Genomic DNA, 18534 nt, shown 5'->3' with positions numbered 1-18534 from the left:
TCACCTTCTAGATATAACTCACCGTCTAGATCAAACTCACCTTCTAGATAGGACTCATTGTCTAGATATAACTCACCGTCTAGATATAACTCACATGTAGATATAACTCACCATCTAGATATAACTCACCATCTAGATATAACTCGCCGTCTAGATATAACTCATCTAGATACAACTCACCATCTAGATATAACTCACCGTCTAGATCAAACTCACCGTCTAGATCAAACTCATTGTCTAGATATAACTCACCTTCTAGATATCTCACCTTCTAGATATAACTCACCGTCTAGATCAAACTCACCTTCTAGATAGGACTCATTGTCTAGATATAACTCACCGTCTAGATATAACTGACATGTAGATATAACTCACCATCTAGATATAACTCACCATCTAAATATAAGTCACCATCTAGATATAACTCACCGTCTAGATATAACTCACCGTCTAGATCAAACTCACCTTCTAGATAGGACTCATTATCTAGATATAACTCACCATCTAGATATAACTCGCCGTCTAGATATAACTCATCTAGATACAACTCACCATCTAGATATAACTCACCGTCTATATATAATTCACCGGCTAGATGTAACTTACCGTCTAAATATAACTCATCTAGATATAACTCGCCATCTAGATATAACTCATCTAGATACAACTCACCATCTATATATTACTCACCATCTAGATTTAACTCGCCGTCTAGATGTAACTCACCATCTAGATTTAACTCACCGTCTAGATGTAACTCACCGTCTAGATGTAACTCGCCGTCTAGATTTAACTCACCGTCTAGATGTAACTCACCATCTAGATTTAACTCGCCGTCTAGATGTAACTCACCATCTAGATTTAACTCACCTTCTAGATAGGACTCACCATCTAGATATAACTCACCATCTAGATATAACTCACCGTCTAGATCAAACTCACCTTCTAGATAGGACTCATTGTCTAGATATAACTCACCATCTAGATATAACGCACCATCTAGATATAACTCGCCATCTAGATATAACTCATCTAGATACAACTCACCGTCTATATATAATTCACCGGCTAGATGTAACTTACCGTCTAAATATAACTCATCTAGATATAACTCGCCATCTAGATATAACTCATCTAGATACAACTCACCATCTAGATATAACTCATCTAGATATAACTCACCATCTAGATGTAACTCACCATCTAGATGTAACTCACCATCTAGATTTAACTCGCCGTCTAGATATAACTCACCGTCCAGATATAATTCACCCGGTAGATATAACTCACCATCTAGATCAAACTCATTGTCTAGATATAACTCACCTTCTAGATATAACTTACCGTCTAGATCAAACTCACCTTCTAGATAGGACTCATTGTCTAGATATAACTCACCATCTAGATATAACTCACCATCTAAATATAACTCACCGTCTAGATCAAACTCATTGTCTAGATATAACTCACCTTCTAGATATAACTCACCGTCTAGATCAAACTTACCTTCTAGATAGGACTCATTGTCTAGAAATAACTCACCATCTAGATATAACTCACCATCTAGATATAACTCACCGTCTAGATATAATTCACCATATTGATATAACTCATCTAGATATAACTCGCCATCTAGATATAACTCATCTAGATACAACTCACCATCTATATATTACTCACCATCTAGATATAACTCACCGTCTATATATAATTCACCGGCTAGATGTAACTTACCGTCTAAATATAACTCATCTAGATATAACTCACCATCTCGATATAACTCACATGTAGATATAACTCACCATCTAGATATAACTCACCATCTAAATATAAGTCACCATCTAAATATAAGTCACCATCTAGATATAACTCACCGTCTAGATATAACTCACCGTCTAGATCAAACTCACCTTCTAAATAGGACTCATTGTCTAGATATAACTCACCATCTAGTTTTAACTCACCGTCTAGATATAACTCATCTAGATACAACTCACCATCTAGATATAACTCACCGTCTATATATAATTCACCGGCTAGATGTAACTTACCGTCTAAATATAACTCATCTAGATATAACTCGCCTTCTAGATATAACTCATCTAGATACAACTCACCATCTATATATTACTCACCATCTAGATTTAACTCGCCGTCTAGATGTAACTCACCATCTAGATTTAACTCACTGTCTAGATGTAACTCACCATCTAGATTTAACTCGCCGTCTAGATTTAACTCACCGTCTAGATGTAACTCACCATCTAGATTTAACTCGCCGTCTAGATGTAACTCACCATCTAGATTTAACTCACCGTCTAGATGTAACTCACCATCTAGATTTAACTCGCTGGCTATATATAAGTCACCATCTAGATAAAACTCATCTAGATACAACTCCCCATCTATATATAAGTCACCATCTAGATATAATTTACCGTCTAGATATAACTCACCGTCCAGATATAATACACCCGCTAGATATAACTCCCCATCTAGATCAAACTCATTGTCTAGATATAACTCACCGTCCAGATATAATTCACCCGCTAGATATAACTCACCATCTAGATCAAACTCATTGTCTAGATATAACTCACCTTCTAGATATAACTCACCGTCTAGATCAAACTCATTGTCTAGATATAACTCACCTTCTAGATATAACTCACCGTCTAGATCAAACTCATTGTCTAGATATAACTCACCTTCTAGATATAACTCACCGTCTAGATCAAACTCATTGTCTAGATATAACTCACCTTCTAGATATAACTCACCGTCTAGATCAAACTCATTGTCTAGATATAACTCACCGTCTAGATATAACTCACCGTCTAGATCAAACTCATTGTCTAGATATAACTCACCTTCTAGATATAACTCACCGTCTAGATCAAACTCATTGTCTAGATATAACTCACCATCTAGATATAACTCACCATCTAGATATAACTCACCTTCTAGATATAACTCACCGTCTAGATCAAACTCATTGTCTAGATATAACTCACCGTCTAGATCAAACTCATTGTCTAGATATAACTCACCGTCTAGATCAAACTCATTGTCTAGATATAACTCACCGTCTAGATCAAACTCATTGTCTAGATATAACTCACCGTCCAGATATAATTCACCCGCTAGATATAACTCACCATCTAGATCAAACTCATTGTCTAGATATAATTCACCTGCTAGATATAACTCACCATCTAGATCAAACTCATTGTCTAGATATAACTCACCTTCTAGATATAACTCACCTTCTAGATATAACTCACCATCTAGATCAAACTCATTGTCTAGATATAATTCACCTGCTAGATATAACTCACCATCTAGATCAAACTCATTGTCTAGATATAACTCACCTTCTAGATATAACTCACCGTCTAGCTCAAACTCATTGTCTAGATATAACTCACCATCTAGATATAACTCACCGTCTAGATCAAACTCATTGTCTAGATATAACTCACCTTCTAGATATAACTCACCGTCTAGATCAAACTCATTGTCTAGATATAACTCACCTTCTAGATATAACTCACCTTCTAGATCAAACTTACCTTCTAGATAGGACTCATTGTCTAGATATAACTCACCATCTAGATATAACTCACCTTCTAGATATAACTCACCGTCTAGATCAAACTCATTGTATAGATATAACTCACCTTCTAGATATAACTCACCGTCTAGATCAAACTCACCTTCTAGATAGGACTCATTGTCTAGATATAACTCACCGTCTAGATATAACTCACATGTAGATATAACTCACCATCTAGATATAACTCACCGTCTAGATATAACTCACCTTCTAGATAGGACTCATTATCTAGATATAACTCACCATCTAGATATAACTCACCGTCTAGATATAACTCACCTTCTAGATATAACTCACCTTCTAGATATAACTCACCGTCTAGATCAAACTCACCTTCTAGATAGGACTCATTGTCTAGATATAACTCACCGTCTAGATATAACTCACATGTAGATATAACTCACCATCTAGATATAACTCACCATCTAGATATAACTCGCCGTCTAGATATAACTCATCTAGATACAACTCACCATCTAGATATAACTCACCGTCTAGATCAAACTCACCGTCTAGATCAAACTCATTGTCTAGATATAACTCACCTTCTAGATATAACTCACCGTCTAGATCAAACTCACCTTCTAGATAGGACTCATTGTCTAGATATAACTCACCGTCTAGATATAACTGACATGTAGATATAACTCACCATCTAGATATAACTCACCATCTAAATATAAGTCACCATCTAGATATAACTCACCGTCTAGATATAACTCACCGTCTAGATCAAACTCACCTTCTAGATAGGACTCATTATCTAGATATAACTCACCATCTAGATATAACTCGCCGTCTAGATATAACTCATCTAGATACAACTCACCATCTAGATATAACTCACCGTCTATATATAATTCACCGGCTAGATGTAACTTACCGTCTAAATATAACTCATCTAGATATAACTCGCCATCTAGTTATAACTCATCTAGATACAACTCACCATCTATATATTACTCACCATCTAGATTTAACTCGCCGTCTAGATGTAACTCACCATCTAGATTTAACTCACCGTCTAGATGTAACTCACCGTCTAGATTTAACTCGCCGTCTAGATTTAACTCACCGTCTAGATCAAACTCATTGTCTAGATATAACTCACCGTCTAGATCAAACTCATTGTCTAGATATAACTCACCGTCCAGATATAATTCACCCGCTAGATATAACTCACCATCTAGATCAAACTCATTGTCTAGATATAATTCACCTGCTAGATATAACTCACCATCTAGATCAAACTCATTGTCTAGATATAACTCACCTTCTAGATATAACTCACCTTCTAGATATAACTCACCATCTAGATCAAACTCATTGTCTAGATATAATTCACCTGCTAGATATAACTCACCATCTAGATCAAACTCATTGTCTAGATATAACTCACCTTCTAGATATAACTCACCGTCTAGCTCAAACTCATTGTCTAGATATAACTCACCATCTAGATATAACTCACCGTCTAGATCAAACTCATTGTCTAGATATAACTCACCTTCTAGATATAACTCACCGTCTAGATCAAACTCATTGTCTAGATATAACTCACCTTCTAGATATAACTCACCTTCTAGATCAAACTTACCTTCTAGATAGGACTCATTGTCTAGATATAACTCACCATCTAGATAGAACTCACCTTCTAGATATAACTCACCGTCTAGATCAAACTCATTGTCTAGATATAACTCACCTTCTAGATATAACTCACCTTCTAGATATAACTCACCGTCTAGATCAAACTCACCTTCTAGATAGGACTCATTGTCTAGATATAACTCACCGTCTAGATATAACTCACATGTAGATATAACTCACCATCTAGATATAACTCACCGTCTAGATATAACTCACCTTCTAGATAGGACTCATTATCTAGATATAACTCACCATCTAGATATAACTCACCGTCTAGATATAACTCACCTTCTAGATATAACTCACCTTCTAGATATAACTCACCGTCTAGATCAAACTCACCTTCTAGATAGGACTCATTGTCTAGATATAACTCACCGTCTAGATATAACTCACATGTAGATATAACTCACCATCTAGATATAACTCACCATCTAGATATAACTCGCCGTCTAGATATAACTCATCTAGATACAACTCACCATCTAGATATAACTCACCGTCTAGATCAAACTCACCGTCTAGATCAAACTCATTGTCTAGATATAACTCACCTTCTAGATATAACTCACCGTCTAGATCAAACTCACCTTCTAGATAGGACTCATTGTCTAGATATAACTCACCGTCTAGATATAACTGACATGTAGATATAACTCACCATCTAGATATAACTCACCATCTAAATATAAGTCACCATCTAGATATAACTCACCGTCTAGATATAACTCACCGTCTAGATCAAACTCACCTTCTAGATAGGACTCATTGTCTAGATATAACTCACCATCTAGATATAACTCACCTTCTAAATATGACTCACCATCTAGATATAACTCACCGTCTAGATATAACTCACCGTCTAGATCAAACTCACCTTCTAGATAGGACTCATTGTCTAGATATAACTCACCATCTAGATATAACTCGCCGTCTAGATATAACTCATCTAGATACAACTCACCATCTAGATATAACTCACCGTCTAGATATAACTCACCGTCTAGATCAGACTCACCTTCTAGATAGGACTCATTGTCTAGATATAACTCACCATCTAGATATAACTCGCCGTCTAGATATAACTCATCTAGATACAACTCACCATCTAGATATAACTCACCGTCTATATATAATTCACCGGCTAGATGTAACTTACCGTCTAAATGTAACTCATCTAGATATAACTCGCCATCTAGATATAACTCATCTAGATAGAACTCACCATCTATATATTACTCACCATCTAGATTTAACTCGCCGTCTAGATTTAACTCACCGTCTAGATGTAACTCACCATCTAGATTTAACTCGCCGTCTAGATTTAACTCACCGTCTAGATGTAACTCACCATCTAGATTTAACTCGCCGTCTAGATGTAACTCACCATCTAGATTTAACTCACCGTCTAGATGTAACTCACCATCTAGATTTAACTCGCTGGCTATATATAAGTCACCATCTAGATAAAACTCATCTAGATACAACTCACCATCTATATATAAGTCACCATCTAGATATAATTTACCGTCTAGATATAACTCACCGTCCAGATATAATACACCCGCTAGATATAACTCCCCATCTAGATCAAACTCATTGTCTAGATATAACTCACCGTCCAGATATAATTCACCCGCTAGATATAACTCACCATCTAGATCAAACTCATTGTCTAGATATAACTCACCTTCTAGATATAACTCACCGTCTAGATCAAACTCATTGTCTAGATATAACTCACCTTCTAGATATAACTCACCGTCTAGATCAAACTCATTGTCTAGATCTAACTCACCTTCTAGATATAACTCACCGTCTAGATCAAACTCATTGTCTAGATATAACTCACCTTCTAGATATAACTCACCGTCTAGATCAAACTCATTGTCTAGATATAACTCACCTTCTAGATATAACTCACCGTCTAGATCAAACTCATTGTCTAGATATAACTCACCTTCTAGATATAACTCACCGTCTAGATCAAACTTACCTTCTAGATAGAACTCATTGTCTAGATATAACTCACCATCTAGATATAACTCACCATCTAGATATAACTCACCTTCTAGATATAACTCACCGTCTAGATCAAACTCATTGTCTAGATATAACTCACCGTCTAGATCAAACTCATTGTCTAGATATAACTCACCGTCTAGATCAAACTCATTGTCTAGATATAACTCACCGTCTAGATCAAACTCATTGTCTAGATATAACTCACCGTCCAGATATAATTCACCCGCTAGATATAACTCACCATCTAGATCAAACTCATTGTCTAGATATAATTCACCTGCTAGATATAACTCACCATCTAGATCAAACTCATTGTCTAGATATAACTCACCTTCTAGATATAACTCACCTTCTAGATATAACTCACCATCTAGATCAAACTCATTGTCTAGATATAATTCACCTGCTAGATATAACTCACCATCTAGATCAAACTCATTGTCTAGATATAACTCACCTTCTAGATATAACTCACCGTCTAGCTCAAACTCATTGTCTAGATATAACTCACCATCTAGATATAACTCACCGTCTAGATCAAACTCATTGTCTAGATATAACTCACCTTCTAGATATAACTCACCGTCTAGATCAAACTCATTGTCTAGATATAACTCACCTTCTAGATATAACTCACCTTCTAGATCAAACTTACCTTCTAGATAGGACTCATTGTCTAGATATAACTCACCATCTAGATATAACTCACCTTCTAGATATAACTCACCGTCTAGATCAAACTCATTGTCTAGATATAACTCACCTTCTAGATATAACTCACCTTCTAGATATAACTCACCGTCTAGATCAAACTCACCTTCTAGATAGGACTCATTGTCTAGATATAACTCACCGTCTAGATATAACTCACATGTAGATATAACTCACCATCTAGATATAACTCACCGTCTAGATATAACTCACCTTCTAGATAGGACTCATTATCTAGATATAACTCACCATCTAGATATAACTCACCGTCTAGATATAACTCACCTTCTAGATATAACTCACCTTCTAGATATAACTCACCGTCTAGATCAAACTCACCTTCTAGATAGGACTCATTGTCTAGATATAACTCACCGTCTAGATATAACTCACATGTAGATATAACTCACCATCTAGATATAACTCACCATCTAGATATAACTCGCCGTCTAGATATAACTCATCTAGATACAACTCACCATCTAGATATAACTCACCGTCTAGATCAAACTCACCGTCTAGATCAAACTCATTGTCTAGATATAACTCACCTTCTAGATATCTCACCTTCTAGATATAACTCACCGTCTAGATCAAACTCACCTTCTAGATAGGACTCATTGTCTAGATATAACTCACCGTCTAGATATAACTGACATGTAGATATAACTCACCATCTAGATATAACTCACCATCTAAATATAAGTCACCATCTAGATATAACTCACCGTCTAGATATAACTCACCGTCTAGATCAAACTCACCTTCTAGATAGGACTCATTATCTAGATATAACTCACCATCTAGATATAACTCGCCGTCTAGATATAACTCATCTAGATACAACTCACCATCTAGATATAACTCACCGTCTATATATAATTCACCGGCTAGATGTAACTTACCGTCTAAATATAACTCATCTAGATATAACTCGCCATCTAGATATAACTCATCTAGATACAACTCACCATCTATATATTACTCACCATCTAGATTTAACTCGCCGTCTAGATGTAACTCACCATCTAGATTTAACTCACCGTCTAGATGTAACTCACCGTCTAGATGTAACTCGCCGTCTAGATTTAACTCACCGTCTAGATGTAACTCACCATCTAGATTTAACTCGCCGTCTAGATGTAACTCACCATCTAGATTTAACTCACCTTCTAGATAGGACTCACCATCTAGATATAACTCACCATCTAGATATAACTCACCGTCTAGATCAAACTCACCTTCTAGATAGGACTCATTGTCTAGATATAACTCACCATCTAGATATAACGCACCATCTAGATATAACTCGCCATCTAGATATAACTCATCTAGATACAACTCACCGTCTATATATAATTCACCGGCTAGATGTAACTTACCGTCTAAATATAACTCATCTAGATATAACTCGCCATCTAGATATAACTCATCTAGATACAACTCACCATCTAGATATAACTCATCTAGATATAACTCACCATCTAGATGTAACTCACCATCTAGATGTAACTCACCATCTAGATTTAACTCGCCGTCTAGATATAACTCACCGTCCAGATATAATTCACCCGGTAGATATAACTCACCATCTAGATCAAACTCATTGTCTAGATATAACTCACCTTCTAGATATAATTTACCGTCTAGATCAAACTCACCTTCTAGATAGGACTCATTGTCTAGATATAACTCACCATCTAGATATAACTCACCATCTAAATATAACTCACCGTCTAGATCAAACTCATTGTCTAGATATAACTCACCTTCTAGATATAACTCACCGTCTAGATCAAACTTACCTTCTAGATAGGACTCATTGTCTAGAAATAACTCACCATCTAGATATAACTCACCATCTAGATATAACTCACCGTCTAGATATAATTCACCATATTGATATAACTCATCTAGATATAACTCGCCATCTAGATATAACTCATCTAGATACAACTCACCATCTATATATTACTCACCATCTAGATATAACTCACCGTCTATATATAATTCACCGGCTAGATGTAACTTACCGTCTAAATATAACTCATCTAGATATAACTCACCATCTCGATATAACTCACATGTAGATATAACTCACCATCTAGATATAACTCACCATCTAAATATAAGTCACCATCTAAATATAAGTCACCATCTAGATATAACTCACCGTCTAGATATAACTCACCGTCTAGATCAAACTCACCTTCTAAATAGGACTCATTGTTTAGATATAACTCACCATCTAGTTTTAACTCACCGTCTAGATATAACTCATCTAGATACAACTCACCATCTAGATATAACTCACCGTCTATATATAATTCACCGGCTAGATGTAACTTACCGTCTAAATATAACTCATCTAGATATAACTCGCCTTCTAGATATAACTCATCTAGATACAACTCACCATCTATATATTACTCACCATCTAGATTTAACTCGCCGTCTAGATGTAACTCACCATCTAGATTTAACTCACTGTCTAGATGTAACTCACCATCTAGATTTAACTCGCCGTCTAGATTTAACTCACCGTCTAGATGTAACTCACCATCTAGATTTAACTCGCCGTCTAGATGTAACTCACCATCTAGATTTAACTCACCGTCTAGATGTAACTCACCATCTAGATTTAACTCGCTGGCTATATATAAGTCACCATCTAGATAAAACTCATCTAGATACAACTCCCCATCTATATATAAGTCACCATCTAGATATAATTTACCGTCTAGATATAACTCACCGTCCAGATATAATACACCCGCTAGATATAACTCCCCATCTAGATCAAACTCATTGTCTAGATATAACTCACCGTCCAGATATAATTCACCCGCTAGATATAACTCACCATCTAGATCAAACTCATTGTCTAGATATAACTCACCTTCTAGATATAACTCACCGTCTAGATCAAACTCATTGTCTAGATATAACTCACCTTCTAGATATAACTCACCGTCTAGATCAAACTCATTGTCTAGATCTAACTCACCTTCTAGATATAACTCACCGTCTAGATCAAACTCATTGTCTAGATATAACTCACCTTCTAGATATAACTCACCGTCTAGATCAAACTCATTGTCTAGATATAACTCACCGTCTAGATATAACTCACCGTCTAGATCAAACTCATTGTCTAGATATAACTCACCTTCTAGATATAACTCACCGTCTAGATCAAACTCATTGTCTAGATATAACTCACCTTCTAGATATAACTCACCGTCTAGATCAAACTTACCTTCTAGATAGAACTCATTGTCTAGATATAACTCACCATCTAGATATAACTCACCATCTAGATATAACTCACCTTCTAGATATAACTCACCGTCTAGATCAAACTCATTGTCTAGATATAACTCACCGTCTAGATCAAACTCATTGTCTAGATATAACTCACCGTCTAGATCAAACTCATTGTCTAGATATAACTCACCGTCTAGATCAAACTCATTGTCTAGATATAACTCACCGTCCAGATATAATTCACCCGCTAGATATAACTCACCATCTAGATCAAACTCATTGTCTAGATATAATTCACCTGCTAGATATAACTCACCATCTAGATCAAACTCATTGTCTAGATATAACTCACCTTCTAGATATAACTCACCTTCTAGATATAACTCACCATCTAGATCAAACTCATTGTCTAGATATAATTCACCTGCTAGATATAACTCACCATCTAGATCAAACTCATTGTCTAGATATAACTCACCTTCTAGATATAACTCACCGTCTAGCTCAAACTCATTGTCTAGATATAACTCACCATCTAGATATAACTCACCGTCTAGATCAAACTCATTGTCTAGATATAACTCACCTTCTAGATATAACTCACCGTCTAGATCAAACTCATTGTCTAGATATAACTCACCTTCTAGATATAACTCACCTTCTAGATCAAACTTACCTTCTAGATAGGACTCATTGTCTAGATATAACTCACCATCTAGATATAACTCACCTTCTAGATATAACTCACCGTCTAGATCAAACTCATTGTATAGATATAACTCACCTTCTAGATATAACTCACCTTCTAGATATAACTCACCGTCTAGATCAAACTCACCTTCTAGATAGGACTCATTGTCTAGATATAACTCACCGTCTAGATATAACTCACATGTAGATATAACTCACCATCTAGCTATAACTCACCGTCTAGATATAACTCACCTTCTAGATAGGACTCATTATCTAGATATAACTCACCATCTAGATATAACTCACCGTCTAGATATAACTCACCTTCTAGATATAACTCACCTTCTAGATATAACTCACCGTCTAGATCAAACTCACCTTCTAGATAGGACTCATTGTCTAGATATAACTCACCGTCTAGATATAACTCACATGTAGATATAACTCACCATCTAGATATAACTCACCATCTAGATATAACTCGCCGTCTAGATATAACTCATCTAGATACAACTCACCATCTAGATATAACTCACCGTCTAGATCAAACTCACCGTCTAGATCAAACTCATTGTCTAGATATAACTCACCTTCTAGATATAACTCACCGTCTAGATCAAACTCACCTTCTAGATAGGACTCATTGTCTAGATATAACTCACCGTCTAGATATAACTGACATGTAGATATAACTCACCATCTAGATATAACTCACCATCTAAATATAAGTCACCATCTAGATATAACTCACCGTCTAGATATAACTCACCGTCTAGATCAAACTCACCTTCTAGATAGGACTCATTATCTAGATATAACTCACCATCTAGATATAACTCGCCGTCTAGATATAACTCATCTAGATACAACTCACCATCTAGATATAACTCACCGTCTATATATAATTCACCGGCTAGATGTAACTTACCGTCTAAATATAACTCATCTAGATATAACTCGCCATCTAGATATAACTCATCTAGATACAACTCACCATCTATAAATTACTCACCATCTAGATTTAACTCGCCGTCTAGATGTAACTCACCATCTAGATTTAACTCACCGTCTAGATGTAACTCACCGTCTAGATGTAACTCGCCGTCTAGATTTAACTCACCGTCTAGATGTAACTCACCATCTAGATTTAACTCGCCGTCTAGATGTAACTCACCATCTAGATTTAACTCACCTTCTAGATAGGACTCATTTTCTAGATATAACTCACCATCTAGATATAACTCACCATCTAGATATAACTCACCGTCTAGATCAAACTCACCTTCTAGATAGGACTCATTGTCTAGATATAACTCACCATCTAGATATAACGCACCATCTAGATATAACTCGCCATCTAGATATAACTCATCTAGATACAACTCACCGTCTATATATAATTCACCGGCTAGATGTAACTTACCGTCTAAATATAACTCATCTAGATATAACTCGCCATCTAGATATAACTCATCTAGATACAACTCACCATCTAGATATAACTCATCTAGATATAACTCACCATCTAGATGTAACTCACCATCTAGATGTAACTCACCATCTAGATTTAACTCGCCGTCTAGATATAACTCACCGTCCAGATATAATTCACCCGGTAGATATAACTCACCATCTAGATCAAACTCATTGTCTAGATATAACTCACCTTCTAGATATAACTTACCGTCTAGATCAAACTCACCTTCTAGATAGGACTCATTGTCTAGATATAACTCACCATCTAGATATAACTCACCATCTAAATATAACTCACCGTCTAGATCAAACTCATTGTCTAGATATAACTCACCTTCTAGATATAACTCACCGTCTAGATCAAACTTACCTTCTAGATAGGACTCATTGTCTAGATATAACTCACCATCTAGAAATAACTCACCATCTAGATATAACTCACCGTCTAGATATAATTCACCATATTGATATAACTCATCTAGATATAACTCGCCATCTAGATATAACTCATCTAGATACAACTCACCATCTATATATTACTCACCATCTAGATATAACTCACCGTCTATATATAATTCACCGGCTAGATGTAACTTACCGTCTAAATATAACTCATCTAGATATAACTCACCATCTCGATATAACTCACATGTAGATATAACTCACCATCTAGATATAACTCACCATCTAAATATAAGTCACCATCTAAATATAAGTCACCATCTAGATATAACTCACCGTCTAGATATAACTCACCGTCTAGATCAAACTCACCTTCTAAATAGGACTCATTGTCTAGATATAACTCACCATCTAGTTTTAACTCACCGTCTAGATATAACTCATCTAGATACAACTCACCATCTAGATATAACTCACCGTCTATATATAATTCACCGGCTAGATGTAACTTACCGTCTAAATATAACTCATCTAGATATAACTCGCCTTCTAGATATAACTCATCTAGATACAACTCACCATCTATATATTACTCACCATCTAGATTTAACTCGCCGTCTAGATGTAACTCACCATCTAGATTTAACTCGCCGTCTAGATGTAACTCACCATCTAGATTTAACTCACTGTCTAGATGTAACTCACCATCTAGATTTAACTCGCCGTCTAGATTTAACTCACCGTCTAGATGTAACTCACCATCTAGATTTAACTCGCCGTCTAGATGTAACTCACCATCTAGATTTAACTCACCGTCTAGATGTAACTCACCATCTAGATTTAACTCGCTGGCTATATATAAGTCACCATCTAGATAAAACTCATCTAGATACAACTCCCCATCTATATATAAGTCACCATCTAGATATAATTTACCGTCTAGATATAACTCACCGTCCAGATATAATTCACCGGCTAGATATAACTCACCATCTAGATCAAACTCATTGTCTAGATATAACTCACCGTCCAGATATAATTCACCCGCTAGATATAACTCACCATCTAGATCAAACTCATTGTCTAGATATAACTCACCTTCTAGATATAACTCACCGTCTAGATCAAACTCATTGTCTAGATATAACTCACCTTCTAGATATAACTCACCGTCTAGATCAAACTCATTGTCTAGATATAACTCACCTTCTAGATATAACTCACCGTCTAGATCAAACTTACCTTCTAGATAGAACTCATTGTTTAGATATAACTCACCATCTAGATATAACTCACCGTCTAGATATAATTCACCATATTGATATAACTCATCTAGATATAACTGATCTAGATACAACTCACCATCTATATATTACTCACCATCTAGATATAACTCGCCGTCTAGATATAACTCATCTAGATACAACTCACCATCTAGATATAACTCACCGTCTATATATAATTCACCGGCTAGATGTAACTTACTGTCTAAATCTAACTCATCTAGATATAACTCGCCATCTAGATATAACTCATCTAGATACAACTCACCATCTATATATTACTCACCATCTAGATTTAACTCGCCGTCTAGATGTAACTCACCATCTAGATTTAACTCACCGTCTAGATGTAACTCACCATCTAGATTTAACTCGCCGTCTAGATTTTACTCACCGTCTAGATGTAACTCACCATCTAGATTTAACTCGCCGTCTAGATGTAACTCACCGTCCAGAAATAATTCACCCGCTAGATATAACTCACCATCTAGATCAAACTCATTGTCTAGATATAACTCACCGTCCAGATATAATTCACCCGCTAGATATAACTCACCATCTAGATCAAACTCATTGTCTAGATATAACTCACCGTCCAGATATAATTCACCCGCTAGATATAACTCACCATCTAGATCAAACTCATTGTCTAGATATAACTCACCTTCTAGATATAACTCACCGTCTAGATCAAACTCATTGTCTAGATATAACTCACCTTCTAGATATAACTCACCGTCTAGATCAAACTCATTGTCTAGATATAACTCACCTTCTAGATATAACTCACCGTCTAGATCAAACTTACCTTCTAGATAGAACTCATTGTCTAGATATAACTCACCATCTAGATATAACTCACCGTCTAGATATAACTCACCGTCTAGATATAATTCACCATATTGATATAACTCATCTAGATATAACTCGCCATCTAGATATAACTGATCTAGATACAACTCGCCATCTATATATTACTCACCATCTAGATATAACTCACCGTCTATATATAATTCACCGGCTAGATGTAACTTACCGTCTAAATATAACTCATCTAGATATAACTCGCCATCTAGATATAACTCATCTAGATACAACTCACCATCTATATATTACTCACCATCTAGATATAACTCATCTAGATATAACTCACCATCTAGATATAACTCACCATCTAGATATAACTCACCATCTAGATATAACTCATCTAGATATAACTCACCATCTAGATATAACTCACCATCTAAATATAATTCACCATATTGATATAACTCATCTATATATAACTCACCATCTATATTTTGCTCACCGTCTAGATATAAGTCGTCTAGATGTAATATAGATATATATGGATATTCCCGTCTGTCCGTCTGTCTGGTATTTCTGCCTCCGGTCCGTCTGTCTGGTATTTCTGCCTCCCGTCCGTCTGTCTGTCTGGTATTTCTGCCTCCTGTCTGTCTGTCTGTCTGTCTGGTATATCTGCCTCCCGTCTGTCTGTCTGTCTGGTATATCTGCCTCCCGTCTGTCTGTCTGTCTGGTATATCTGCCTCCCGTCTGTCTGTCTGTCTGGTATTTCTGCCTCCGGTCCGTCTGTCTGGTATTTCTGCCTCCCGTCTGTCTGTCTGTCTGGTATTTCTGCCTCCCGTCAGTCTGTCTGTCTGGTATTTCTGCCTCCCGTCCGTCTTTCTGTCTGTCTGTCTGGTATTTCTGCCTCCCGTCTGTCTGTCTGTCTGGTATTTCTGCCTCCCGTCCGTCTGTCTGTCTGTCTGGTATTTCTGCCTCCCGTCCGTCTTTCTGTCTGTCTGTCTGGTATTTCTGCCTTCCGTCCGTCTGTCTGTCTGGTATTTCTGCCTCCCGTCCGTCTTTCTGTCTGTCTGTCTGGTATTTCTGCCTCCCGTCTGTCTGTCTGTCTGGTATTTCTGCCTCCGGTCCGTCTGTCTGGTATTTCTGCCTCCCGTCTGTCTGTCTGTCTGGTATTTCTGCCTCCCGTCCGTCTTTCTGTCTGTCTGTCTGGTATTTCTGCCTCCCGTCTGTCTGTCTGTCTGGTATTTCTGCCTCCCGTCCGTCTGTCTGTCTGTCTGTCTGGTATTTCTGCCTCCCGTCCGTCTTTCTGTCTGTCTGTCTGGTATTTCTGCCTCCGGTCTGTCTGTCTGGTATTTCTGCCTCCCGTCTGTCTGTCTGTCTGGTATTTCTGCCTCCTGTCTGTCTGTCTGGTATTTCTGCCTCCGGTCCGTCTGTCTGGTATTTCTGCCTCCCGTCTGTCTGTCTGTCTGGTATTTCTGCCTTCCGTCCGTCTGTCTGTCTGGTATTTCTGCCTCCCGTCCGTCTTTCTGTCTGTCTGTCTGGTATTTCTGCCTCCCGTCCGTCTTTCTGTCTGTCTGTCTGGTATTTCTGCCTCCCGTCTGTCTGTCTGTCTGGTATTTCTGCCTCCCGTCCGTCTTTCTGTCTGTCTGTCTGGTATTTCTGCCTCCCGTCCGTCTTTCTGTCTGTCTGTCTGGTATTTCTGCCTCCCGTCCGTCTTTCTGTCTGTCTGTCTGGTATTTCTGCCTCCCGTCCGTCTTTCTGTCTGTCTGTCTGGTATTTCTGCCTCCCGTCTGTCTGTCTGTCTGGTATTTCTGCCTCCGGTCCGTCTGTCTGGTATTTCTGCCTCCCGTCTGTCTGTCTGTCTGGTATTTCTGCCTCCCGTCCGTCTTTCTGTCTGTCTGTCTGGTATTTCTGCCTCCCGTCTGTCTGTCTGTCTGGTATTTCTGCCTCCCGTCCGTCTGTCTGTCTGTCTGTCTGGTATTTCTGCCTCCCGTCCGTCTTTCTGTCTGTCTGTCTGGTATTTCTGCCTCCGGTCTGTCTGTCTGGTATTTCTGCCTCCCGTCTGTCTGTCTGTCTGGTATTTCTGCCTCCTGTCTGTCTGTCTGGTATTTCTGCCTCCGGTCCGTCTGTCTGGTATTTCTGCCTCCCGTCTGTCTGTCTGTCTGGTATTTCTGCCTTCCGTCCGTCTGTCTGTCTGGTATTTCTGCCTCCCGTCCGTCTTTCTGTCTGTCTGTCTGGTATTTCTGCCTCCCGTCCGTCTTTCTGTCTGTCTGTCTGGTATTTCTGCCTCCCGTCTGTCTGTCTGTCTGGTATTTCTGCCTCCCGTCCGTCTTTCTGTCTGTCTGTCTGGTATTTCTGCCTCCCGTCCGTCTTTCTGTCTGTCTGTCTGGTATTTCTGCCTCCCGTCCGTCTTTCTGTCTGTCTGTCTGGTATTTCTGCCTCCCGTCCGTCTTTCTGTCTGTCTGTCTGGTATTTCTGCCTCCGGTCTGTCTGTCTGGTATTTCTGCCTCCCGTCCGTCTTTCTGTCTGTCTGTCTGGTATTTCTGCCTCCGGTCTGTCTGTCTGGTATTTCTGCCTCCGGTCTGTCTGTCTGGTATTTCTGCCTCC

The 18534-nt window shown here is 37.6% G+C and overlaps 1 protein-coding gene across 2 annotated transcripts in view; it reads left to right on the top strand.

Annotated features, from left to right (window-relative positions):
* tmc7 (transmembrane channel like 7) overlaps nucleotides 1–18534 on the top strand; it is a 92011-nt gene that overhangs the window by 71047 nt on the left and 2430 nt on the right. The window lies entirely within an intron of this gene.

The sequence above is a fragment of the Telmatherina bonti genome (genome assembly GCF_933228915.1).
Source record: "Telmatherina bonti genome assembly, chromosome: 3".
NCBI lineage: Eukaryota > Metazoa > Chordata > Actinopteri > Atheriniformes > Telmatherinidae > Telmatherina > Telmatherina bonti.
Note: the sequence above shows the minus strand (reverse complement) of the source record. Positions and strands in the feature narration are given on the sequence as shown.